Source organism: Macrobrachium nipponense, chromosome 12, assembly GCF_015104395.2.
Source record: "Macrobrachium nipponense isolate FS-2020 chromosome 12, ASM1510439v2, whole genome shotgun sequence".
In the NCBI taxonomy this organism is placed as follows: domain Eukaryota; kingdom Metazoa; phylum Arthropoda; class Malacostraca; order Decapoda; family Palaemonidae; genus Macrobrachium; species Macrobrachium nipponense.
This window is the reverse complement of record NC_087205.1, coordinates 45,401,478-45,428,552: the sequence shown is the minus strand read 5'-3', so window position 1 is coordinate 45,428,552 and position 27,075 is coordinate 45,401,478. Positions and strand designations below refer to the sequence as shown.

General features: G+C 43.5%; 1 protein-coding gene across 8 annotated transcripts in view; it reads left to right on the top strand.

Annotated features, from left to right (window-relative positions):
- Window positions 1-27,075, top strand: part of LOC135224510 (myb-like protein P) — an 871,197-nt gene that overhangs the window by 1,681 nt on the left and 842,441 nt on the right. The window lies entirely within an intron of this gene.

The window sequence follows — 27,075 nt, the reverse complement described above, 5'->3', positions numbered from 1 at the left end:
TGGCAGTTGTGATTTTTCTATGCAGTTTTACCTACTGAACAAGAATTTTAATTAACATTTATTCGGATGACTGTAATTAACCCCCCAGGGGCCAGTACTAAACACGGCAAAATACATTGGACGGCCCCCAATCCGTAGTGGATGTCGTATCCACGGTTACGTTTCTTGCAGTCCGTGCGGACTGCTTCTGTAGAAATACCATTATTGCTAAGAGCTGTAGGTACAGCACTAGAAGATTAGAGACAGTATTAATAATAGTCAAACTGAATGGCTTCGCCAAAGTACCAAAACATTTTGGCAGTAGTAAATGAAAATATAAAAAAATAATACTTAAACATACATAGATTATGACTGTATGTATACATGAAAAATAAAACTAAACTAATCTATCTGTGTACTTCAAATCTTCTTTGAATCTCCTCTGAACCGTGTAATAGGGTAAAACACCGCATGGTACAGGGGTGGACCATGTACGATCAATGTGTACCACCCCAAAAAAAGTACATTATAATGCGTCCTGACACCGGAGATGGGCATCAGTGCGACTTGTTGTTGGTGAGAAACGGAGCTAAAGACCTCTACTCTCCTTTCGAAGTAAGTCTTTTCTCCAAAGTTAGAAATTAAGGCCAAATTTTAAGATTTAAACAGAGAGTAGTGAAAAGGGTGTACACGGCAGTCCAAATCTCACCAAAACGCTTTCAACATTTTTACTTACAACTCGAAATATTTAGAAGATTGACGCTATCTCGATGTTTACGGAGTCGCTTGTGTCAATAAACTTCCCATTTCCTATGATAAATCCACACACCACTGTGATAAATCCACAGATGCTGGGGCACTTTCATCACAACAGTCGGAACACTGAAACTTACCAGCATGTTTGTTGGATAATTTTTTAAATAAATAGTAAAACATCAATATTTTACATATTTATGGTGATTGATTTGAAAATATTCTTTATTGAAAAAGTAACTCGATTCTGACTCAAATTTAAGTAATTAATTTTTGGAATTAGAAAGTTTGTTCAAGTCCTATATTATGATGTCACGACATCTTGGCTTTCGTACCTATTGTAAATAATTGCTTTACTCAACTTTCTTGCAGAACAGTTTACCAGTTATTCATGCAGATTATCAGCTATTCATGTAATTGTTATAATCGTAATGCGCATATATATCTTTATTATTTACTTTTTGGATATATGAAGATGTTTTACTGCCGGATTATCGCCGTAGTGTGACGCAATCGTTTTTGGTCCCTGGGCCTCTGTTTTCGCACAGTAAGAAATTATGGGGCCGAATTTGCAATGACCAGAAAGTCGTTAAAAGAGGAAAGTTAGCATTGAGGGGCATATGTTTTGATTGAGGAAAATACAAATTTATTCAATAGCTAGCTTGTAAAAAAATACTTGATTACAAAAAACTTGATTGACAACTAAACAGCATACCTACTATGGGTTTCAGAGACAGTGCAAGCAAGTTTTTGGGCAATACCTATTTCTGTAACGAACACTCTTATCAGAACGAGATTTTGCTATATATAGTGCATTACACCCAGTGCCGTAATTTATTAGGGTATCGTGAATCACTAATTGTAAAGAATAACGACACTTGTCCTTGTACCAAGAGACAAAAACTCCATTGTGCAGAAATGGATACGAACACGCGTTAAAAGCTCCACCTACCCTCTTCCCCCCCCCCTCCACCGCCATCCATTTCCTTCTTCCTTCCTTCGCCTTCCTCTCTCTCTCTCTCTCTCTCTCTCTCTCTCTCTCTCTCTCTCTCTCTCTCTCTCTCTCTCTCTCTCTCTCTCTCTCTGTTGCCATTCGGTATGTGTTCACTCTCCAAACTGGGTATGAGACTTACACTAAACGTGGAAATTGGTGAAATTAGGCTATGTATTGGAAGTATATATACATAAATATTAAAGCAATTTTATCATGCATTACTATGACAACACGAATTCATGGAAACAGTTTATAATAATGAATCGGCGTATGTGTGAAGCCTCCACTAATGTGGCAATGATGATTTTGCCATTCTTACATGCAAACATTAAAGGTTACATTTATTTCTGGCATACAGTTATTAAAGAAATTCAAAATACTAATATAGACTTAAATCAATGAAAAGTGCTAGCAAAAACAAAAAAGCCAAAAAAATATATATATATATATATATCCACTTATCCGTAGTCGTTCCTCTATGGTTTTCGGCAGCCAGATGTACTACAAGGTTAGAAACATTGGATTGTATCTACTTTAGAAATATCTGTAATTTTTGGGGGTAATTTGGTTGGTGCTCCCACCGCAGGTCCCTCCAGACAGGTACAGCTGGGCCGTGTTGCTTCGGCAACTGCCCCAGCTCCGTCCTGGATGGAGGACCAGAGGAAGCGGACGAAGAAGAAGAGGAAGGTCTCTTCGTCGTCGTCGTCTGCAGCCGCCTCTTCCTTGCCAGACTCGGTTCACGATGGAAACAGCACGCTCAGTCCTCGATTCCATCAGGGAGAATGATTTCATGCTTTCGGTAGACCTGAAGGATGCTTATTTTCAAATACCCACCCATCAGTCCTCCAGGAAGTACCTCTGCTTCATCCTCGACGGGACGGTGTACCAATTCAGGGCACTTTGTTTCGGTCTCTCAACCGCCCCACAGGTGTTCATACGAGTGTTCACTCTGCTGTCAGCTTGGGCCCATTCGGTTGCTACAGGACAGAGATCTACTCCTCAACTTGTGCCGCGATCTGGAGATCGTGGTGAATGTCCAGAAGTCAGATCTCGAGCCCAAGCAGAGGATAAAGTACCTGGGCATGCTGATTGATATGGTAGCAGCATGAGTCTTCCCCGCAGACTTGCAGATCAGCAGGTTCAGGGAGGCAGTCAGACGGTTCCTGTCTCGACAGGATCAGTCAGCTCAGCAGTGGCAAGTCGTGATCGGTCACCTGTCGTCACTAGAGAAGTTAGTCCCTCACATAATAAAAAAAATATATATATATCAACACAAACAGTTGAAACTGGGGATACGAATATAGAAAGAAACACTAACACAACAAAAGTTTATTTACAAGCTTACTAACAAAGGTAAATGCAGAATGGTATCTCCTATTTACATAAACAGATAGAATCTTACACTGCATGAACTGGGGGAAACAGTGAGGTAATAAGAATACTTGCTAAACAGTTTGGCACTTCGAAGAGGGGGCTTCATAAAAGGAGAGCGGCAATTGTAGTCGTCCTCTTGACTCCGTATTGCAGATACTAGTCTACTTGAAAAGCAGGAACTACTCAAAACCTGTAGCAGGACCTTTTCTTCTCTGAAGTCTGCTCGACGTCGAGAAAACACGGCCGTCCACTCCTGAAGACGACTAGACCAATATCCAACCAACTCTCGAACAACTCTTCTTTTGATTGATACTTCGTCGGTTTCTTAGTTTGTAGTCTCTCTCTGACGATCACTGCTGCTGATCTCTCACTGATAATCTGATCTGTGGCTCTTACTAACTGGTGATCTCTCTCTTTTACGATCTCTTCCTCTTACGATCACTGCTCTCCAAAGTTCGTTCGTCGTATTTATGCGGCACTCTGGGGGCGGAGCCTACGGCGAACATCACCGACTCCAGGGATTTCTAGAACTTCTTAGATGAATCTAGACGAGGTATTGCATCAGAAATCGCTGCGTTTCTTACGTAACATTGGCATGTTTTTGCGCTCCACAACACGCCCGACGATTCCAGAACAACCACGAAGATAGGCGCCTCCAACACGGGTGCGAAAGCCTCCTTACTGCCGAATTTCTCGAAAATGCGTTCTCCTTTCCTTTTAACTTCTTTTGCTATGAAGCAATTACCATCACACGCCCCCCCAAAAGAGAAAAAAAAAAATGAAATCGATTGATTTTATTTTTTTTTCTAAAGAGAAGCAAGAATTAAACAGCGGGGAAACAATTCTGCATAAAGCTTTAATCCAGTCAAACACGCACACTTCCCCACTCACACACTCACTCGTGCGGTAACAGAAAACGGTTATTAGGCTACTCATTCTGAGAAATCTCTAGAGAGGCTACTAACTATAACATTATCCTTCTCTCTTACTTTTTTCCGTTTTCTGAACTCTGATTAAAACTTATAAATACTAAAACACCTCTTATGTTTTTCTCAAAACTAATCTCACTCAGTAACACTGTTACATGGGCGGAGGCCACGGCACGGGGCGTTGTTTATAATTCTGAAGCAAATTTACATTTATTGCCTTTGCTCTATTCTTACCCACATTAATTCTATGATATATATTTCCCCTCTTCTCTAAAACTGAAAAAGGACCTTCATATTTATAAGGTAAAGATGGACTTTCTCTCGAGACTAGTACTAAAAGTTTATCTCTTACACACAAACTTCTCTCTTTGGCTCTAAGATAAGGTTTCTCTTTAGTTTCCCCTTGACTTCCGTTCGGGTTTTCTTTCACTAAATACCAGGCGCTTCCATTCTCCTCCACTAGATGCCAAACATCTCTTAAATTGTTTTTATAATAATCAAGATTAGTTATGCAGTCATCTCTACCCTTACTTCTAGACAAAGTTCCAAACATATTTATAATTACATCATCAAAATATTCGCCTACGGAAGAAATATTACACAACGGAACTCTGGGAATTACTTGAATCGGTTTCCCTGCAATTTGATATTCAAGACAGCTTAAAACATACCTCTTAAAACACATCATTTTTCATCTTAGGCCAAAAGTACGTCCTACTAATAGACCTGAAAGTTTTATTTCCTCCCAAATGTCCTTGCTCATCATGTGCAAATTTCAATACTAGTTCACGAAGCTTCCTAGGAACCACTAATTGTTCTGTGACTTCCTCTTTACTACCTGACTCAGGACGAACATAACGACACAAAACTTCATCTTTTAAACAAAAAGTTTCCTTACACACATCGAGATCATCATCCAGCTCATATTAAAAAATTCGGGTTAGTGTCTCATCCTCTCTCTGCAACTTGACTAGCTCATCCTTATCCAAAACGTTAGAGCCTAATTCATCACCGTAACTAGTACTAGATACTGGTACGTACATTTACTACGTTACTCTCGACAGCTACGCCTTCCCCTTGGCTCTCACTGTCAACGATAGAGAGTTCGGTCTCTCAGCCACATTCATGCCAAGATCAACCTCGCTACCTCTATCACACTCTTTCGAATCCACGAACTCACTCACGTTTGAATCCACGAACTCACACTCGTTCGAATCCACGAACTTACACTCGTTCGAATCCACGAATTTATTATGATCGTAGTCTATTTCTGTATCTAAACCCGACCTAGTTACTACCATTTCAGGCATGGAATATTCCTCAACAGGATTCACATTCTTGGATAAAGCTAAGTCGTTACCGACAATAATGTCAACGCCTTCAACGGGCAAACTGTCCACAACTGCAAGTTTTACTTTTGACACTACCTGACTTTCTAAATTCAACTTCAACAAAGGACAAAGAACACAAGTGTTAGGAAATCCACCTAACATGACTTTCTCTTCCATATTGATTTCTGCCCTATTCGGCACACACACTCTTCGAATCAGTGAGATAGCAGCACCTGTGTCTCGAAGCAAGACTACTTCTCTCGACTCTACTCCTCCAAGAGAGGAAACTACGCCTTCCGACAGAAATTCACCAAAAACTTTCCTAGTTTCTCTCATCACATCATCCCTATTTGAAGAAAGGTTAACTAGTGATACTGGTTTCTTACCGTCCTTCCTTTCTGCTGCACAATTTCTCGCTAAATGCCCTTTCCCATTACATCGGAAACAAGTTAATTCTGAGCCACTATATGCCATTCTACTCTTACAAACCTTAGACGTATGACCAGGTTTTCCGCATTTATAACAGGAATAGTCACTTCTTCTCGCATTGCTATTACTAGGACTGAAACCTTTACTGCTTTGTACTCTACCAGACGAAGGATCGTTTCGTTTCTTACTAACACTCAAATTATGAGTTAGACTATATTCGTCAGCTAGCTTAGTTGCTCCTGCAAAAGATACTTCTCGCCTATCCTCTATATAAAGTTTAATTTCAGGGGACACGTTATCTTTGAAGTTTTCTAACAACACTAAGTTCTTCAAACCGTCAAAATCCTCAACCTTAGCAGAAGTTAACCAATCAAAAAACAGCCTTTCTAACTTCTTACCGTATTCTACATAGGTAATATTTTCATCCTTTCTCAAATTTTTTAATTTCTTACGGTACGCCTCCGGTACTAACCTATATGCACTAAGAATAGTTTCTTTCACGCTTTCACGATATTGTAATTATCACATTCCTCCTTAGACATGTAACTATACACAGTAAGTGCCCTACCACTCAAAACTGACTGTAAATATAAAGTCCACATTTCTTTAGGAGAACCTACTCGTTCCATTAGCTTCTCAAAACACATGAACTATGTCATAACATCTTCCTCATCGAACTTTGGTACTAATTTTAGCACTGCATTCATACCTAATTTATCAGCTTCGTTTTCATTCTCGCCTGACCAACTGTTACGAGTACTTTCCCTTAACCGAGCAATTTCCAACTCATGCATACGCTCTTTCTGTCTCTCTTCCTGTTCATGCATACGATCTTTCTCTCTCTCTTCCTGTTCATGCATACGCTCTTTCTCTCTCTCTTCCTGTTCATGCATACGCTCTTTCTCTCTCTCTTCCTGTTGCATTTTCATTACTTCTCTCTCTCTCTCATACTTTTCTCTTTCTTTCTTTTCAACATACTCACGGAGATCATTCCCTTCCAGACCTAGTAGCTTACCCGACTCAATAAACTCTTTCACCATCTCACTCATTCTGATTCTTTCTATATTCTCCCTGTTTCAAACTGTTAAAGTGTTGATATCCTAGGCAAGGTCGCCACAAAAGTTACGGACTCCGAGATCTCAGAGACAATGTTACGGTGTCGAAATATCCTGGTTAAAGGTCGACACAATGTAACGGCCTCTGAGAGAGGTCCGCTTCAGGTTCAATGTGAAATAATAAAAAAAAAATATATATATATCAACACAAACAGTTGAAACTGGGGATACGAATATAGAAAGAAACACTAACACAACAAAAGTTTATTTACAAGCTTACTAACAAAGGTAAATGCAGATTGGTATCTCCTATTTACATAAATAGATAGAATCTTACACTGCATGAACTGGGGGAAACAGTGAGGTAATAAGAATACTTGCTAAACAGTTTGGCACTTCGAAGAGGGGGCTTCATAAAAGTAGAGCGGCAATTGTAGTCGTCCTCTTGACTCCGTATTGCAGATACTAGTCTACTTGAAAAGCAGGAACTACTCAAAACCTGTAGCAGGACCTTTTCTTCTCTGAAGTCTGCTCGACGTCGAGAAAACACGGCCATCCACTCCTGAAGACGACTAGACCAATATCCAACCAACTCTCGAACAACTCTTCTTTTGATTGATACTTCGTCGGTTCCTTCGTTTCTAGTCTCTCTGACGATCACTGCTGCTGATCTCTCACTGATAATCTGATCTGTGGCTCTTACTAACTGGTGATCTCTCTCTTTTATGATCTCTTCCTCTTAGATGAATCTAGACGAGGTATTGCATCAGAAATCGCGGCGTTTCTTAAGTAACATTGGCGCGTTTTTGCGCTCCACAACACGCCCGACGATTCCAGAACAACCACGAAGATAGGCGCCTCCATTACGGGCGCGAAAGCCTCCTTACTGCCAAATTTCTCGAAAATGCGTTCTCCTTTCCTTTAACTTCTTTTGCTATGAAGCAATTACCATCACAGTAAGGCAGGATCTGGCCTGGAGGCTAGACGACAGGAACCTGCGCACTCCCCCTCCGGAGATCCTGCTGTTCTCAGACGCATCGACTGAGGGTTGGGGTGCACACCTGGAAGATTTGCTGGTTGCAGGAGTGTGGAACCATCATGACAGGCACCTTCACATCACCTTCCTGGAACTCAAGGCTGCGTTCCTCGCACTCCAAGAGTTCCAGGAACGACTGATGGGACACTCAGTGGTGTTAATGAGCGACAACACCATGATAGTGGCATACATCAACAAACAGGGGGTCCCGTTGCACCAGTTAACGATGCAGGTGCATGAGTGGGCCGTAGCTCAATCGGTAGAGCTGTCAGTCAAATACATTCCAGGTAGGAGGAATGTAGTGGCAGACAAGCTCAGCCGCCAGAATCAGGAGATTGGGACCGAATGGTCTCTACACCCAGATGTGGCGGAAAGGCTCTTCAACCTATGGGGATGTCCAGTAGTGGATCTGTTTGCCACCTGGCACAACAGAAAACTTCAGGTTTTCTTTTCAGTCGTGCCAAACCCATGGGCAGCTGCAGAGGACGCGCTCCAACACCCATGGGACAACCTCGTAGTTTATGCATTGCCCCCGTTCTGCCTGATTCGCAAGCTGTTCAGCAATGTTGATCACCAGCAATCTTCAGATGATTCTGGTGGTACCCAAATGGCCTCAGGCCATTTGGTATCCGGACCTGCTGGCTCTTCTCTCAGAGGCACCACGAGAGATTCCTCCTTGGCACAACCTGCTGTGCCAACTGCACGTAGAACAGTACCACCAGGCAGTTCATTCCCTATGTCTTCACGGCTGGCGGTTATCCACCGTCTCTTGCGAGTGAGAGGCTTTTCTTGCTGAGCAGCAACAGATATGGCTGGTTTCCTCAGACAATCCTCTGCAGCAGTATACCAGGGAAAGTGGTCCGTCTTCTGTGGTTGGTGTCGTAGACGGGGTCTCTCTCCGCTCAGAGCCACTGTTCAGCAGGTAGCGGAGTTCCTCGTCTTTCTTCGCTGAGAGAAGATCCTCTCTGTCTCCTCAGTCAAAGGCTACAGAGCCGCCCTGGCCCTAGTCCTTGAACTGCGAGGAGTCGATATTTCCACCTCCATGGAAATATCGCTCCTAATAAGGAGCTTCGAGAGGTCTTGCCCACCCAGGGAACTCAGGCTCCCAGGGTGGGATGTGACTCTCGTCCTGCTTGACTCGCAGATCCTACAAGCCGCTCCAAGACCGTCTTTCTGCTGGCCCTGGCAGTGGCGAAGAGAGTAGGAGAACTCCACGGTCTTTTCTTCAATGTTAAACACTCAAGGGGGTGGGGGTCAGTTATGTTCGATTTCGTAGCGAAGACTCGGAACCCTTCGGTCCCTGACATCAGGTTCGAGTCCTTCACAATTCCCTCCGATAATGATGCGGATGAGATGCTGCTTTGTCCTGTTAGGGTGCTACGGCGCTATCTGAAGAAAACTCGACACCATAGGCCTGAGTGTCGACGCCTCTTCGTTAGCACTGGGGTGACCAAGAAAGAAGTGTCCAAGAACACTGTTTTCTTTTTGGCTTCGTGAGGTAATCCAGAAGGCGTACAACTCAGACAGGAATGCTGACATCAGTACCCTTCATCCGAGAGCCCACGAAGTCAGAGGCATCGGTCCAACCTTTGCATTCCGCAAGAACTTGTCGATGGCACAGGTACTGGAGGCAGGGGTTTAGGCCAACCAGACCACCTTCACCTCCTTCTACCTTCGGGATTTTGCCCACAGGTCCTTGGACACATTTTCCTTGGGACCCGTGGTGGCTGCTCAACAAGTTGTGTAGCTTACCCAGCTCCTTTACTGGACAAGGTAGCATCTCGTCCTTGTGAGACTGCATGAATGGAGAGTGAATGAGAGTGTGACTGGCTTCTCTTCCTCTTCTTTTTTTTCCCTCTCCCTGCGGGCAGAGGGTAGCGGTCGTCGCCACACTGGACAGGACGGTGATGCAGGTAAGCTACGTAACCGAGCTCCATTCTATTCCTTTCATTAGGGATAGAAGCGTTTATCCGTCCCTTCCTTAACAAAGGGGGAAGTGGACACCAGTGAGAGACAAACCCAATACTTTATATTTGGCTCTTACATAGGACTAGTTCTTGCTTGCTATTCATAAGAGGTATGTTTACCTCCCTCTTATGAATTGGTACTGAGGTCTGACCACTGATCTTGCAGTGCACACTCCGATCAGTAGGACAGAGGCTAGGTTCCCCCCTTTGCTCTTACGACCAGGGAGGGAACCCAGGTTAGGCGAACACACCTGTCTGTTCACAAGACTCAGATTCCACCCACCAATAAGTGAGTCTTCCATATTTAAAGGACCAAGGGTTTGTATTTCGTGTCTGAACAAATCACAATTTTTGGAAGTAAATTGTATATTCATACATTCAACTTCCCTGTCAGATATATACTTAGCTATAGACTCCGTCGTCCCCGACAGAAATTCAAATTTCGCGGCACTTGCTACAGGTAGGTCAGGTGATCTACCGCCCTGCCCTGGGTGGCATGACTAGGAACCATTCCCGTTTTCTATCAGATTTTCTCTGTCGCCGGTGGTGTCAACATTGTTGTTACTACCTCCTGACTGGAATTCTTTTTTCAACGCAATTGATCTTCTTTCGACCGACTTTTGGTGACGTACTTGGATCGTTGTTTTGGCATTCGCTATCGTGGAATTGTTTTTGGACTTGGCTTTGGATTTTTCTTTAAAATGTCTGACTCAAGTGTTGGTGTGAGAGTGTGTGTGTGAATGAAGGCTGCAAGGTGAGGATGCCGAAGGCTTTGGTAGATCCTCACACTGTATGCCGACGTTGTAGAGTTGTTGAATGTTCTTTGGCTAACACCTGTAATGAATGTGAAAGGTTGAGTGCTGAAGAATGGAAAAGACTAACTCCTTACTTGAAGAAATTAGAGAGACAGAATGAGGAAAGAGGCTTCTAAAAGCCTAAGTAGATCTAGATCTAATGAACCTTTATCTAGTTCTGTAGCTTCTTCTCCTCATAATTATTCTCCCTCTGTATCAGGCCGATCACAGTTTGCAAATCCAACAGATTTGGCTTCGGAAATTGCAGACCTCAAAGCTTCCCTTCAAAGGATGCAAGAAAAAATGGCGGCTTTGGAAGGTAAGCAAAGTGAAGGTGATATAATGATGTAAGTGTCCCCAGTGTAGTGGAGGGGGCATCTGGTCGGCTCTGCGACGCTCCCAGGTCTAGACCTCTTCCAAGCTCCCTGGCCCAGAGAAGGAAAGTCGAAAGCCTTACGGAGGTTGTGGAGATTCTCCACCGATCAGGCGTCCCTTCGGCAGGATCTGTAACGCCTCAGACTGCCAGGGACCGCTATAGAAAAAGCGTCCTGTGTGAGTGCTTCTCTTCTTCGGGATCTCCCTCACTGAAACGCGGGTGGAAGGACACGAATCTTTCTCGCCCATTGAAGAGGAACTGGAAAGAGCCTGCTTTGGATTCTAGCCCCGAGCGCTTTTCTGAAGAAGCAGCTCCATCGGTTATCAAGAGAGCTAGAATAGAGTCGACTCCCTTTGCTGCAAGGGAACCTCAAGCGCCTTCCAGATCTCCCTCTCCTTCTTATGAAGAGGAAAGAGAGCCTTCGACCAAGAAGATCCTTTTAAACCTACAGGAGCAGCTAGCTTCTTTGGTGGGAGTCCTATCCAAAGAGCCTCCTCATAGGAAGGACGATAAGCTGCCTATCAAAAGATCTAGACACCGATCTCCTGCCAGGTGCAACGAACCCTCCAGGGAAGATGTCGCACAGGCGGCCATCTCTGGGGGAACGAAGCACTGGACAGGCGAGAGGTAGAAGAGGAAGAAGCGCCAGCCAGGCAACACCTGAAAGTGATTCAAGGTACAAGAGAGAAGTTCTCACAGGACGTGAAGAGCCAGCCAGGCGCAGGGCGCCAGATTATAACCAAGATCATTCCAGACGCCAACCAGGAACGAGGCGCCAACCAGGTGCGAGGCGCCAGCCAGGCGTGAGGTGCCTGCTAGGCGCGAAGAGCCCGAGAGGCGCCAGGCGCCAATTAGACAAGAATCCCTTGTGAGTAGACATAGAGAGGCAATGTCACTTAGTCCCTCACCTATGAGAAGTCCTTCGCCTTCGGAGAGAAGGAAGTCTAAGGAAGATACATGCGAAAGAAGGGATAGTTCTCCTTCTGACCCTCTCAAGCTAGAGGAAGTGTCAGAAGATGAGGTTCCAAGTAAAGAAGGACTTTCGAACTATAAAGTTCTTACAACTCTCCTTCTGGAAGAATATGGAGATTCTCTGACTCCAGCTGCTGCTCCTTCTCCGCGCGCTCTATTTTCGAGTGCTAAAGCTCTGAAGTCGTCGTCCTTCCTTAAAATGAGACCGGCCATATCAATGAAGAGGGCCCTTCAATCTCTCGGTTCCTGGATACAATCAAAGAAGGAACTGGGGAGGACAGTGTTTTGTATGCCTCCGGCCAAACTGACGGGCAGAAGAGGCATATGGTACGAGACTGGAGAGAACATGGGACTGTCTCTTCTTGCTTCGGCAGAATCTGACTTCTCGAGTCTAGTAGACTCTTCGAGGAGGCATGCCTTAAACTCGGCCCGAGCGACATGGGGCCTTTCTGAATTGGATCACCTCCTCAAGGGGCTTTTCCACGTCTTGGAAGTGTTCAATTTCCTGGATTGGTCCCTTGAGGTTTTGGCCAAAAAGACCCATGAAGCAGAAGGCCTAAACCCAGAAGCTTTGCTAAGCATCCTAGCCTGCATAGATAAAGTGGTTCAGGATGGTTCGGGAGAGGTCACCTCTCTCTTTGGAGCGGGGATTTTAAGGAAGAGAGCGGTTTTTAGTTCATTCCTGACTAAAGCTGTCTCTCCCTCGCAGAGAGCCACTTTACTTTTTGCTCCATTATCAGAGCATTTGTTTCCTTCTCAGTTAGTGAAGGATATTTCATTCTCTAACTGAGAAGGCGACTCAGGATCTCCTCAGGCAATCATCGAAGAAGAATAGACCTGTGGCCAGTGAAGACAAGAAAGGGGCTCATATATCGCAACAGCCCTTTCGAGGAGGCCCTCCTTCTAGAGCAATCTCCTAAAGGAAAGCTACATAAAAACGAGGAAGAGCTTCCTTCCGACCCTTTAAAAAGGGTAAATGAGAAAGAGATCCTCCAAACACCACTAGGTGCCAGGCTACAGGAATTTGCGGAAGCCTGGGATGTATAGGAGCTGACACCTGGTCGCTGTCAGTCATCAAGAAGGGATATTACATCCCCTTCTAGGACAGCCGTCCCCTGACATCAACACCGAGGGAACTGTCCGCCAGATACAAGGACCCTGTACTGATGGATACTCTTCGACAAATGGTGGAACAAATGTGGGACAAGAAGGCAGTCGAGCTAGTACTGGATCACAGCTCCCCGGGGTTTTACAATTGCCTTTTTCTAGTTGCGAAGGCTTCGGGGGGATGGAGACCAGTCCTAGATGTAAGTGCACTGAACAGATATGTAGAGAAAGAGAAGTTCAGTATGGAAACATCTACTTCAGTCCTTGCAGCCCTACGTCAAGCAGACTGGATGGTATCTCTCGATCTTCAGGATGCCTATTTCCACATCCCGATTCATCATTCCTTCCCACAGAATGGAATAAACATCTCCCTCTACCTAAGACGACTGGCTCATCAGAGCCAGATCGCAGAGACAGTGTTTGGAGGACCTTACAACGACACTAGACCTTATAAGGTCTCTAGGATTAATCGTAAACCTCGAGAAATGTCAGATGATCCCCAGCCAGAACATGGTTTATCTGGGGATTCGGATGGATTCTCGGGGTTTTCGAGTTTTTCCTTCTCTAGAGAGAATAACAAAAGGTTGCGCAAAAGTCTCCAGCTTCTTAGGGAAGGAGCGCAGTTCAGCGAGGGAATGGTTGAGCCTTCTGGGGACCCTTTCCTCGCTGGAACAGTTCCTTCCTCTAGGAAGACTTCATCTCCGTCCACTACAATTCTTCCTAAAAAGGGTTTGAAACTGGAAGACAGGACAGCTCACCGATACATTTCCGATTCCTCTAGAGGTGAAAGATCACTTAAAGTGGTGGTTATCCCCTCTAGAGGAAAACAGAGGTGTGTCCCTGGAAGTTCAGAACCCAAACCTATTATTGTATTCCGACGCGTCGGAGACGGGGTGGGGTGCAACCTTGGCATCAAGAGAAGTGTCAGGCACCTGGTCAGAAGAGCAGGTGTCATGGCACATCAACTGCAAGGAGCTCTTAGCCATACATCTTGTTCTAAAGGGCTTCGAGCAGATAGTCAGAGACGGGGTAGTTCAGATAAACTCCGACAACACCACCGCTCTGGCTTACATAAGGAAACAAGGCGGGACTCACTCGTTCTTTCTCTACGAGTTGACAAGAGACCTTCTAGTATGGGCACATCAAAGAAACATCACTCTACTGACAAGATTTGTCCAAGGAGAGAGGAACGTGAGAGCGGACAGGCTGAGCAGGAGGTTCCAGGTCCTTCCCACAGAATGGAATAAACATCTCCCTCTACCTAAGACGACTGGCTCATCAGAGCCAGATCGCAGAGACAGTGTTTGGAGGACCTTACAACGACACTAGACCTTATAAGGTCTCTAGGATTAATCGTAAACCTACGAACTACCCCGTCTCTGACTATCTGCTCGAAGCCCTTTAGAGTAAGATGTATGGCTAAGAGCTCCTTGCAGTTGATGTGCCATGACACCTGCTCTTCTGACCAGGTGCCTGACACTTCTCTTGATGCCAAGGTGCACCCACCCCGTCTCCGACGCGTCGGAATACAATACTAGGTTTGGGTTCCGAACTTCCAGGGACACACCTCTGTTCTCCTAGATTGGTCTGGACTGGATGTGTATGCCTTTCCCCCATTCAAGATCCTGGGGGAAGTGCTCGGAAAGTTCGTGGCCTCAAAGGGGACAAGAATGACTCAGATAGCCCCATTTTGGCCAGCTCGAGATTTGTTCACAGAGGTAATGGAGTGGACGGTGGACTTCCCCAGATCTCTTCCAAACAGGACAGATCTGCTCAAACAACCCCACTTCGAGAGGTATCATCAAAACCTCCCCGCTCCTGCTCTGACTGCCTTTCGACTATCGAAAGACTCGTCAGAGCGAGGGGCTTTTCTCGCAAGGCTGCAAGCGCAATCGCTAGAGCCCGCAGATCATCTACAATGCGAGTATATCAATCGAAGTGGGAGGTGTTCAGAAGTTGGTGTAGGTCGAAGAAGCTGTCCTCCTCCAATACCTCTGTGACCGAAATTGCCGATTTCCTTCTTTTCCTGAAAGAGAAATCTCATCTTTCTGTGTCAACCATAAAGGGATACAGAAGTATGCTCTCAGCCTTTTTCAGGAACAGAGGCCTAGATTTGGCTGACAATAAGGATCTGCACGATCTGATTCGTTCATTCGAGACGTCAAAGTCAAAAGAACCAAGAGCTCCGAGCTGGAATCTGGACGTAGTCCTAAGATTCCTGTCTTCCGAAAGATTCGAACCTCCTCATCGGGCCTCCTTTCGAGACATAACGAGAAAGTGCTTGTTTCTTTTGTCTCTCGCTACAGCGAAAAGAATTAGTGAACTGCCCGCCCTTGAGTCTCGGGTAAGGTTTAAAGGAGACTCTGCCATCTGTTCGTTCCAGACTCTATTTCTAGCAAAGAACGAGAATCCTTCAAAGCCCTGGCCCAGGAGCTTCGAAGTAAAGGGCCTGACTAACCTAGTAGGTAGGGAGGCAGAAAGGTCTCTTTGCCCGGTCAGAGTACTAAAATTCTATCTAGACAGAAAGAAGCAGATGGGGGGTTCGCAACACGGTCTATGGTGCTCTGTAAAGGACCCTAAAAGACCTATGTCGAAGAATGCCTTGGCCTTCTTTGTTAGAAGCGTTATTACGGAGGCACATAATAACTGCCCAGATGACTCCTTTAAACTTTTGAGAGTGAAAGCTCACAAAATTAGAGCAGTCGCGACGTCTCTTGCTTTCCAAAGAAATATGTTGCCAAAGAATATCTTGGAAGCGACATATTGGAGATGCAATTCGGTGTTTGCATCTCATTACTTGAAAGACGTTCGGGTAATCTACGAGAAATGCTTTTCTCTAGGTCCGTTTGTGTCAGCGGATACAGTCCTGGGTATTGGAGCATGCACCGATCCTTAATTTTATTTTATGTGCGTAACCCTCTTGTTAGATACGTTCTTGGCTTCCTGCTGGAAGGAGTGTCAGATGTCGCACAGGCGGCCGGTACTTTGGCTCAGTAAGGAACTCAGGTTGTATCTGACTAATAGAGGGGTACAAAAAATTTTTTTTACTTTTAATGTGTGCGTCTTGACTGTGTAATTCGAGTTTATGGTTGTTTGTGAGGAGTTTGGGGGATAACTCTTGACAATCTTAGAACTAACACAGGTGTTAGGATCGGGCGATTGGGATCGGTTGTGTGCTCCTTAAATAAGGCGTGTTGTCATGTTAGTGGATTAGCACCCATTGACAAATGCCAGTCAGGCTCTGCCGAGTAAGTGGATAAGACCCCATCGACAGACCCACAAGAACTCTTGGCCACAGATCAATATCTCGCTAAGGCTCTTGAGGTGAAGCAGACTCCTAGGCAGTTGCCACGAAGTCTTCCGCCTAATCAGGTAGGAACCAAGGTCTATAAATACCTACAACATATGTTGTTTACCTGTATATTTCAGTAGTTAGCTGTCTCTTACCCTCCACCAAAGGGTGCCAATCAGCTAAGTATATATCTAACATGATACAATAAAGTTTCATACATACTTACCTGGCAGATATATACGATTAATGGCCCACCCAGCCTCCCCGCAGGAGACAGGTGGAAGAGAGAAAGTCTGATAGAAAACGGGAATGGTTCCTAGTCCTGCCACCCAGGGCAGGGTGGTAGATCACCTGACCTACCTGTAGCGAGTGCCGCGAAATTTGAATTTCTGTCGGGGACGACAGAGTCTATAGCTAAGTATATATCTGCCAGGTAAGTACGTATGTATGAAACTTTATTGTATCATAACAATATCATTTTTCCTAACTATACAAACCTGAGGTCCTTTACATATAGTCCCATCTCACTCTGTTCCTGGGCCTAAAGCAAAGTGATATGTTTACCTGCAGTCGGGCGGGACTCCCGACCACCGGACAAGCAGTTACTGCCGAATTACCTTGTTAGTAAATCTTACAACCGGTCCAGCTGGTGCTAAATAGTAATTCCTTATGTAAAGGACCTCAGGTTTGTATAGTTAGGAAAAATACAATTTACTTCCAAAAATTAGGATTTTAATGTTTCTAAATACATTTATTGATAGATATTTTAAAGTGACTCTGTAGGGAAAAGGTATGATTTTAAAGTGACTTTGTAGGGGAAAAGGTATGATTATAGTTTAAATTTGGTGTTAAACTGTGTTTTTTTTTTTTTTTTCAGCCATGGTGGACTCTGTATGAAATGTACCATAAATAAACAATGTTACTGTAGGGGAAAACATATCCAAATTCATAACTCCACTCAGGTCAGCTGTATAGCTAGTTGTTTTTATGCTTTTGCGACAGGCCGCCAGAGTGGCGTTATGATTTTGTTTACATCCACTCATTGCAAATGGTTGACAGGCGGATAAATGTTTTGTTTTTTACTTTGAGAATAAATGTTTCCTATAGATAAAACAGTCAAATAATGTGAAACTCATTAGGTGTGGATTATGTATGATTGGGGAGGAGGTACAGTTAGATGATGTGAGCTTCCCTTATAGGCTAACTACGTACAGATATTTAGAAATAAAAAAGGGCACATGATGAAAACCTTTACTTTTGCTCATGGCTGTACAGTGGACCCCCCGTATTCGCGTTCTCCGGATTCACGGACTCACACATTCGTGGATTTCTCTCGGGAACGTTTCCCTGCATTATTCGCGGAAAATTCGCGCATTCTCGGTATTTATCTATGAGAAATATCCACAAATTCCTGGTTTTTGTTATCAATTTCATCATAAAATGCACTTTTTGTGATAAAACTATTAAAAAAACCAAGTATGAAAATTTTTAGTGGTTTTTCTTAAGTTTTAACTAACAAAATAGGCTGTTTTTAGCGTCTTTATAGGGGTTCCAAACATTCGCGGATTCTAACTTCGCGGGGGGGGGGGGGGGGGGGGGTCTGGTACGCATCCCCCGCGAATATGGGGGGACCACTGTAATGGGTTTTTGCATTAAGAAAAGACTTAAAAAGTCCATATGCTGCAGTGCATTCTACTGTAAAGTAATTTGCCTGCATTTGAGAAAATTTCAGAATTGGTACTGTAGTGCACATGCAATTTGAACCTGTGTATTGTTTGTAGTTTCCAATTATTAGGACACGGGAAGGTCACATGCAGTTGTAGCACTTTTTATGCAACTTTTTGTTTGTTATAATTGCCTACCATTTTCAAACAATTAAAATTTCATGATTTTTTACATCTTAACCCTTAAACGCTGAGCCGCTATTTCCCAAAGTGTGTCTCGTATGCCGGTGTGGTGTTCAGGAGTTAGTGCCGAAGCACAAAAAAAGTATTTTTTAAATCACAGCACACTTAGTTTTTAAGATTAAGAGTTCATTTTTGGCTCTTTTTTTTTTTTTTTTTTTTGCCTGAAGTTTAGTATGCAACCATCAGAAATGAAAAGAAATATCATATATAAATATTGGAATATATGAACGCAAAAAAACAATTTGTTCATGAAACTTACCTGTCAGATATATATATAGCTGTATTTTCTGAAGTCCGACAGAATTTCAAAATCTTCCGGCACACGCAGTGGTCGGCCAGGTGGTTAGTACCCATTCCCACCGCTGGGAGGCGGGCATCAGGAACCATTCCCATTTTCTATTCATATTTTTTCTGTCGCCGGTACTGTAAACACCTGTTTTCAGTACTTCCGTCTTAGGATTTTGAAACTTCATTGCTGCTAAGTATTCTAATTGTCTTTTGATTTATTTACTTGGATTTGTGGCTAGGCATACGCTATCATAAATTGATTTGAATTTGATTCATTTTTGCATAAGATATCTGAATCTAGTTAGGCTAGTTTCAGAGGGTGTTGTCTGCAAAGATAGGGTGTGGCTACCGAAAGCTTCGGTAGATCCGCACTTGGTATGCACGAGGGGTACGGGTCTTTCTTTCTTTGTTGAGATTTGTCATGTAAGGAGTGTGAGACTTTGTCTAATTCCGTAAGGAAGACGTATGATTCGTATGTACGCAATTAATCAGTAAACAAAAGTCAGGGTAGTGAACCTGCTAACCTTCCTGTAGACTTGATTTTGCCTAACCCTGTAGTATGGCCTACGGGCTATGAGCTTATGTCTGCAAGAGGTAATGCCCTTTACGTTATAGATTCCATCTGTATCTTGGAATCTAAAGTGCTCGCTCTCCAATCATTGTTGTGAAGTGTAGTGCCCCTAGTGTTGTGGAGGGGTCGTCAGATCGGCCCTATTTCGCCTCTAGGCCTGGACCTCTGTCGGACTTCCAGGAACACAGGGAGTGGGCAAGTCGAAAGCCGAAGGAGGGTTACGGGGACTCCCCACCGATCTGGCGTCCCTTCGGCAGACCTGAAGATACTCCCAGGCTGCCAAAGTGCATGCTGCATGCACGAATCCTGAAGGATTGCTTCTCGTCCTCCAAAGCATCCTCCCCGCGCAGGGGTTGGAGCTTTCGGAAGGACTCACGCCCTCTAAATAGAAGCTTTATAGAAGAGGACGCTTCACGTCCTCTCTCTCTCTCTCGTCATGCGTTGCAGTGAGAAGTAAGAAGGCGAACGTCGCCTGAACACGTGTACGTCTTTCCACCGAGAAATAGGAAAAAGAAGTCATAGTAGCAGGACGCTTTTGAGCGCGGACGTCCGAGCTTTGTTACTGTGAGAATAAGAAGGCGTCCCCTCGCCCCTCGTATTCTCACACTGCTTCGTGCAGTCGGATTTCTCTCCGAGATATCCCTCGCTCTTCCCTGAAGGCTGTTTCTCTCGCTTGTTTTGACGCCTGTCAGGAGCGTGACGCTTTTCTGCATGCTTCTTTCAACGCTCGGCTTGAACGGGACACTCGGATGGACGCCAGGCGCGCGCGGGTGCATGCCAAGCGCGCGCCAGTGCACGCCAGGAGCACGCCAGGTGTGTCGCCTGGCTGAACGTTTCTGTTGAACTCTTCAAGCTCGTTTCAGATTTGGGCCTAAAGGTTTTTTTACCTCTACCTTCGGTGATCCCTTCTACCTCACCTGCAAAAAGTGTGAAGTAAGCAGTGCTTCGGAGAAAGCTTAAAGTGAACAGGCAACTTCGTCTTCGAAACCCAGCAAGACCACAGGTTTTGTGAATTCAAGAGGTCTCTGTCAATTAATATTGCTTTTCGCAAAGTCCAGGATTGGATGGAGTTAAGGAAAGCTCAGGGGAAGATCTCTTTTGCTCTACCGCAGTCAAGACTTTGCGGTAAGGCAGCTAGGGGGTATGTAAATGCTCGACGTCCTGCACGTCATGACGCTCGACAACGTTCAGTAGGATTCTTGCAAAGACACTCATCAAGAGGACGCTCTTCAGGAAAGCGCAAGACAGGACTTCCTTTGCCATACTGCCAATAAATTTAAGCGTTAGCAGGCATTCGTTGTGATACAGGAGAGGAAGCTGGTTGGAGAGTTCCTTCCTTTTCCCAGGATAATTTTGCAAGCCTTTTAGTCCATCTGAAAGGGCTTTTCAGATGATAGATTTTGTTAGTTCCTAGTTCGGGACTACGCTGCCGAAGTTGAACATCGGGGTCCTACCTGCCGTAAGCCCAGTCTCTTAACAGAATTCTTGCCCCTTCCTCGATTGATACGGGAATCAGGAAAATTATATGCTCGACTTCCTGGATTACGTTTTGTCAATTCAGTGACTTTCCCCCATTGATAATATACTATCGTTTTGTCAAGTAAGTGGGTATCCCCTCATTGACAAAATAACTCTTTGTCCCGTAAATGGGTTAGTTCTCATTGACAAACATCTCAATAACTTTATATTGCGTAAGCGGATAAGCTCTTATTGACAAGATTCGGAAGAATTCTCATTCATCAATCGCAGACTCATACAAGAAATAGACTTGTAGACTACGTCAATGAACGCTTATGTCCAATAACATATGAAGCTTGAGCTGTCCGCTTCGATTCTCTAAGATTTGTTCATGAAACTTGCCTGTCAGATATATATGTAGCTGTATTTCTGAATTCAGATATAGATGTATCTGCCAGGTAATTATGAACAAACTTTATTGTATCATAACAATATCATATTTTGCCTTGCGTTATTTTACTACTGGTTGGTTCAAGTCATATACGCATGCTGTAGTTACCTCTACGGATGGCAACCGAGAGGTCTATTATTTTAAGGGCATTTAATCGGTACTCCCCGCAGCCTTCCAGGAGTTTCCGATTTATCTTTTACCGTTTTATGGTAGTGTTATGACGACACAAACGCAGCTCTATATTTAGCGTTTTCTGTTTCGCTTAAATATACCAGCCTGAGAGTCTCTTTCTGCTCAAAAAATAACAGACCTATTCCTTCGTAGAATAGAGTAGCTGGCAACCCAGGCATAAGAGTAAGAGACGACGAACGTAAGCTGCTGTAACTGTACTCCAACCGAGCCAGTACCAGCTAGTTCGCTGTCATGCGCGGTTGGTTACGTCTCGCGCTCCTGCGGGATTGACTGACTAACCGTATCTCTGCGCGGGCGGTTACGTCTCTCTCTCCTGCGGGATTGACTGACTAACTGTATCTCTGCCCTACAATCACGGACTTTAGCCTAAGATTGAGGGGATTTCTAACATGCATGAATAAACATTGCCTTCGTTTTGCGTAACTATGTTCAACAGAGATATCTCTTTCTTCTTTCGGTGCTCGTTACCGCACTGTAATAGGACTACGGGTCTACCGCGACATTGCACTATTATATGCTCTCCTGCTTAGGCAAAGCGCAGCCTTATTAAGGAAGTAAGCATGCTCGGTGAAGGAATGGATGAGCCTGCTGGGGACCATTTCCTTCCTGAAGAAGTTTGTTTCCCTGAATAGACTGCAATTCAGACCTCTACAGTTTTTTCCTACCGGAAAACTGAAATATTATCCAAGATCTAGAAATGATTCTGAACATCTCTCAGTGCTTCAAGTATCACCTGAGGTGATAGCAAGAAGGTGCCAGGCATCTGGAGAGGGTTTCAGATGTCCTGGCACATAATCTGAAGAACGAGTTTTTGGAACCAGTGTTCCAGATCAACTCGGACAATTCCGCAGCTCTCTCATATCTTAACCCTTAAACGCCGAATGGACGTATTAAACGTCGAGTCAAAATCTCCCCTGATTGCCAAATAGACGTACCATACGTCGACTCAAAAAAGTTTTTTTAAAAATTTGCGGAAAAATACTTATAGGCCTACCAGCCAAAAACTTTTGAATCACGCGCCCTGGGGGATGCTGGGAGTTCACGGATCAAGGCGTTGTTTTGTTTACAATCGTTACGCAGGCGCGCAAGCGCGAATTTCTTTCTTATTGCACTAAAAATTATCAGTGACACATCTCAAAAATTATTTCGTCACTTTGACATAATTTTTGCACCGTTTTAAATTATCCCTTACATGAAGTATTATATATGAAAATGTGTGCAATTTCATTAAGAATACAACAAAAAATACTCATGATTGTAGCTTTTATCAGTTTTGAAATATTTCCATATAAATAACGATAAGTGCCAAAATTTCAACCTTCTGTCAACTTTGACTCTACCGAAATGGTTGAAAAACGCAATTGTAAGCTAAAAATCTTATATTGTAGTAATATTCAACTATTTACCTTAATTTTGCAACAAATTGGAAATCTCTAGCACAATATTTCGATTTATGGTGAATTTATGAAAAAACTTTTTCCTTACGTCCGCGCGGTAACTCTTCCGAAAAAAATCATACATGTGATTGTGGTAATGTTTGCACCATTTTAAAATTAGCCGTTACATAAAGTTTTATATATGGAAATGTGCGCAATTTCATGCACAATACAACTTAAAACAACCTATGGTTGTAGCTTTTATCAGTTTCGAAATATTTTCATATAAAAAATGATAAGTGACAAATTTTCAACCTTCGGTCAATTTTGACTCTACCGAAATGGTCGAAAAATGCAATTGTAAGCTAAAACTCTTATATTTTAGTAATATTCAATCATTTACCTTCATTTTGCAACAAATTGGAAGTCTCTAGCACAATATTTCAATTTATGGTGAATTTATGAAAAAAACTTTCCTTCCCTCCACGCGCGGATTCTCCGCCATAAATCTCTGAATTGCGTACATCGCATTCTCGGAAAATGTGCTCCGTTTCATATTAGGCATTTCATAGAGTTTTATATATGAAAATGTGCGCAATTTTATGTAGAATAAAAGGAAAAATATTTGAAGGTTGTAGCTTTTCTAATTTCCGAAATAATTGCATATAAAAAAAATTTATTAACAAATTTTGACATTTGGTCATTTTTAACTCGTCGGAAATGGTCGAAAACTGCAATTGTAAGCTAAAACTCTTACAGTATCGTAATATTCAATCATTTGTATTCATTTTGAAACAAATTGGAAGTCTCTAGAACAATATTTAGATTTACGGTGAATTTTTGAAAAAAAAAAAACATTTTTTTACGTCCGCGCGTTACGAATTCGTACATCATTTTGTGATAATATTTTTCCTGTGTTGCTTTTATTGTTTTACAATGTATTATATATCAAAATGATTGCAATTTAGTGTACAATACAACGAAAAAAAAGAAACTCGTTAGCTTTTACCGTTTTTTGCACAGCGTGATTTTAATACAATTGTATGAAATTTTTTTTTTTTTTCGCTACCATATATCGCATTATTTACATATGATAATGATATTATTTTTAATTTCTGATGTTTGCATACTAAACTTCAGGCAATGACAAAAAAAGGAGCCAAAAATGAACTCTTTAATCTTCAAAACTAAGCGCGCTGTGAATTTTTGAAAAAATTATTTTTTCCGCTTCCGCGCTCACTCAAAACCAGCTCCGGCATTCGGGGGAGTTTTTTATTTTTACCGCTTCGGCGTTTAAGGGTTAAGAAGTATCATCTCTCGGTCCCTGTTCGAGTTTATGAGAAAGAGCCTATTATATCAACAGGCATAAAACGTAATGATCCTCAAGAGGTTCGTTACCGGATTGCACAAAGTCCGTACGAATCTTCTCGATCGATGGCAGCAACTACTGACTTCCGAGTGGAATCTTTGATTAGAAGTATGTTGAGAGTTGTGGAGACTTTAGGGACGTCCTTTCATACATCTCTTCGCTATGTTGAGGACGAAGAGGCTTCATCTACTCTGCTCCCTTATTCTCGATCCGGGAGCGGTAGCATTACGCGCCATCCTATGGTATTGAACGGGGATGGATGTTTAGTCTTTTCCCCTTTTTTCAGACTCTTAGGAAATGTAATAAGATGATTTATGACGTCACAGGGAGCGACAATGACGCTGATCGCCCCATGTTGGCCTTCAAGATCCTGGATTCACAGAGGTCACGTCCTTCCTAGATCACTTTCCAAGGACCTTTTCCGAGAGAGTCGGTCTACTCTAACAGCCTCACTTCGAAAGGTACCTATTAACCTCTCCGCTCTGAGTCTGACTACGTTCAGACTATCGAGATGTTGACAGGAATAAGAGGATTTTCAAGTCTAATGGCAAGTGTCATTGCCAAGGCAAAGAATGCTGCCTTTCTTGTGGGGTACCAATCGGAGTGGGCCGTTTTGGGAGATAGTGCAGGAAGAGTGGCTTTTCCTCCACCTCGACCTCTGTAAATTACATTACCGTCTTCCCTTTCCGTTTGAAGAGGGATAAGCTGGCAGTCACAACTATTAAAGAATACGCAAATATGTTGTTGACGGCCTTTGGGCTCAGAGATTTGCATCTGTCAAACAACAAAGCCCTTCACGATCTTTGGTCTGTGGAATCTCGAGACTCGCTCACCATCTACTTTTTGTCTCACCTGTTTTCTCGGAGTCAGACACTCGTGCGAGATCAGGTGACATTTAGTAGCCCTGAGTTTCTTATTGAAGTCGGTTGCGTTGATACACCCCCGATGATCGTGTAAAGGTGGGTACACACGTGAGAGCCGAACCTTGTATGCGTAACTGAGTTACGCATATACGGTTACAAGGTGTCAAAATGTAGAGGACGAACCGTAAGCACGTAACTTCATTTCAATCCACTGCGATCACCAGTCTGTCTCTGTCCGGGTTGTTTACCGACGATGGCCACCATGCAAGTAGCAGCTGCCGCGTACATTTATACACATTATTTAACGAAGATGAAGCGAAATAAAAGAAGATGGTGGCAATCAAGGTTATATACTAGAAGGGTAAAATACAGTGGTCGGGAATTACTCGCTGACTTGAGATTCCAAGAAGTCTTTTCTTCGTAATAGCTAATAAATTGAAGGACCTCTTCGTCACTTCAATCAGCCATGGTAGACATATACGTACTGACTGACCAAAACAAGGGACTCTACTATGGACGGTCTTGTTCATAGTCGGTGTTAACAAGTTCAGCAACCTCTGTTGTTAGCGTGTCATACACGTCCCGTCCCACTACAATTGGCGGGACGGTTCCCCAAAAGCCTTCCCTTTGAAATGCCGCCCAAAAACCGACAAATTGGCGGGAACCGGTAGGGCAAAACCCGAGCCTCGAACCTCGGGGCGGGTTGCGGGGTTCGTTCGAGGAAACTGTCCACACTTGCGTTTTTGTTACAAGAATTGGTTACAATACAAGGTTCGGTTCGCACGTGTGTACCCACCTTACCATGAGACCAGGTTGGACTGTCAGGCATTCGTCCTTCGGGACTGAATCGCCTTTTTGCTCAGCGCTCCTTTCTCTTGGCACCAGAAGCTCGAGTCAGGAGTTGCTCATGAGTTGAGCAATGTTGGGTTGCGTTGATACACCCCCAAGGTTTGCTTAGCTTGAATCGCCCAGGCAGTCCAGACACTCATCCTTCAGCGAAGAATAGTGCCTTATAGTCTTCAGGGTACAGCCTTGCTGTCCTTGATTCGTCTGACTGGTCACCTGGTCGGTCACCTGACTTTTGTACAGACGGACTGACTGCATGTCCAGATCGAAGCTTTCAATATGGAACTTAGACGTAGTCTGAAGTTCTTGATGTCAAAGCATTTTGAACCTCTCCTTTCTGTTAACTTAATGCACGTGACCAGAAAGGCCTATTTTCTAACCACTCTAGATACGACAAAGAGGGTTAGTGAGGTTTTAAGCCATCGTCAGACGTTTTGGCTTTAGAGAACACAATGCGGTGTGTTCTCTAAGCCTTCCGTTGTGGCCTAAGAATGGAAACCCGCCTAGTCCTTGGGCCAGGAGCTTGGAATCAAGGGATGGCACAAGTTATTGGGTAAGAGCCAGAGAGAGTCCTGTGCCCTGTCGGGTCTCTCAAGTTTTATCTACATAAAACTAAAGAAAGTCGAAGTCCTTTGGACAATCTGCAGTGTTCCGAAAAAGACCAGACTTGCCCATATCAAAGAACACCCTGGCTTTATTGTTAAGGAGTTCTTTCAAAACGGCTCTTTCATTGTGTTTGCACAAAGATTTGAAATCTTTTGATCTGAATGCTCACGAGGTGAGGGCGCGGCCTTGGAAGCATTTCAACAGAGCATGGCACTCAGTAACATCCTGAGTACCACGTTTTAGCGAAGCAACTCTGTGTTCGCTTCACACTCCCTGTGGGATGTGAAGACGGCATATGAGATCTGCTGCTCGCTAGGGCCATACGTGTCTGCAGACACATTCTTTTGGGGGCAAGAAGTACCACTCATCCTATCCTGTAGAAAATGGTTAGGAAAGAGCTCTTAATTTAGTTGTTGAGTCGCCGCCAATGGCGGACTTTACTCAACTCTTAAGCCTTATTTAAAACACCTTAAACTTGGCTAGGTTGGTCAGGTGGTGATATATATATATATATATATAATATATATATTTATATTTATATTTATATATATATATATATATAATATATATATTATATATATATATACTATATATATATTATTATTTATTTATTTATTTATTTATTTATTTATTTGTTTTACTTCTTCCCTCATGGTATGGTCAATATGGTCTAGTCACATTGTGGTCATCTGGAGTGCACCAGCTATATAGGTCTCTACCTAGCTGGCAACTCTAGTAAAGCAGAAGCAGACTTGGGTGA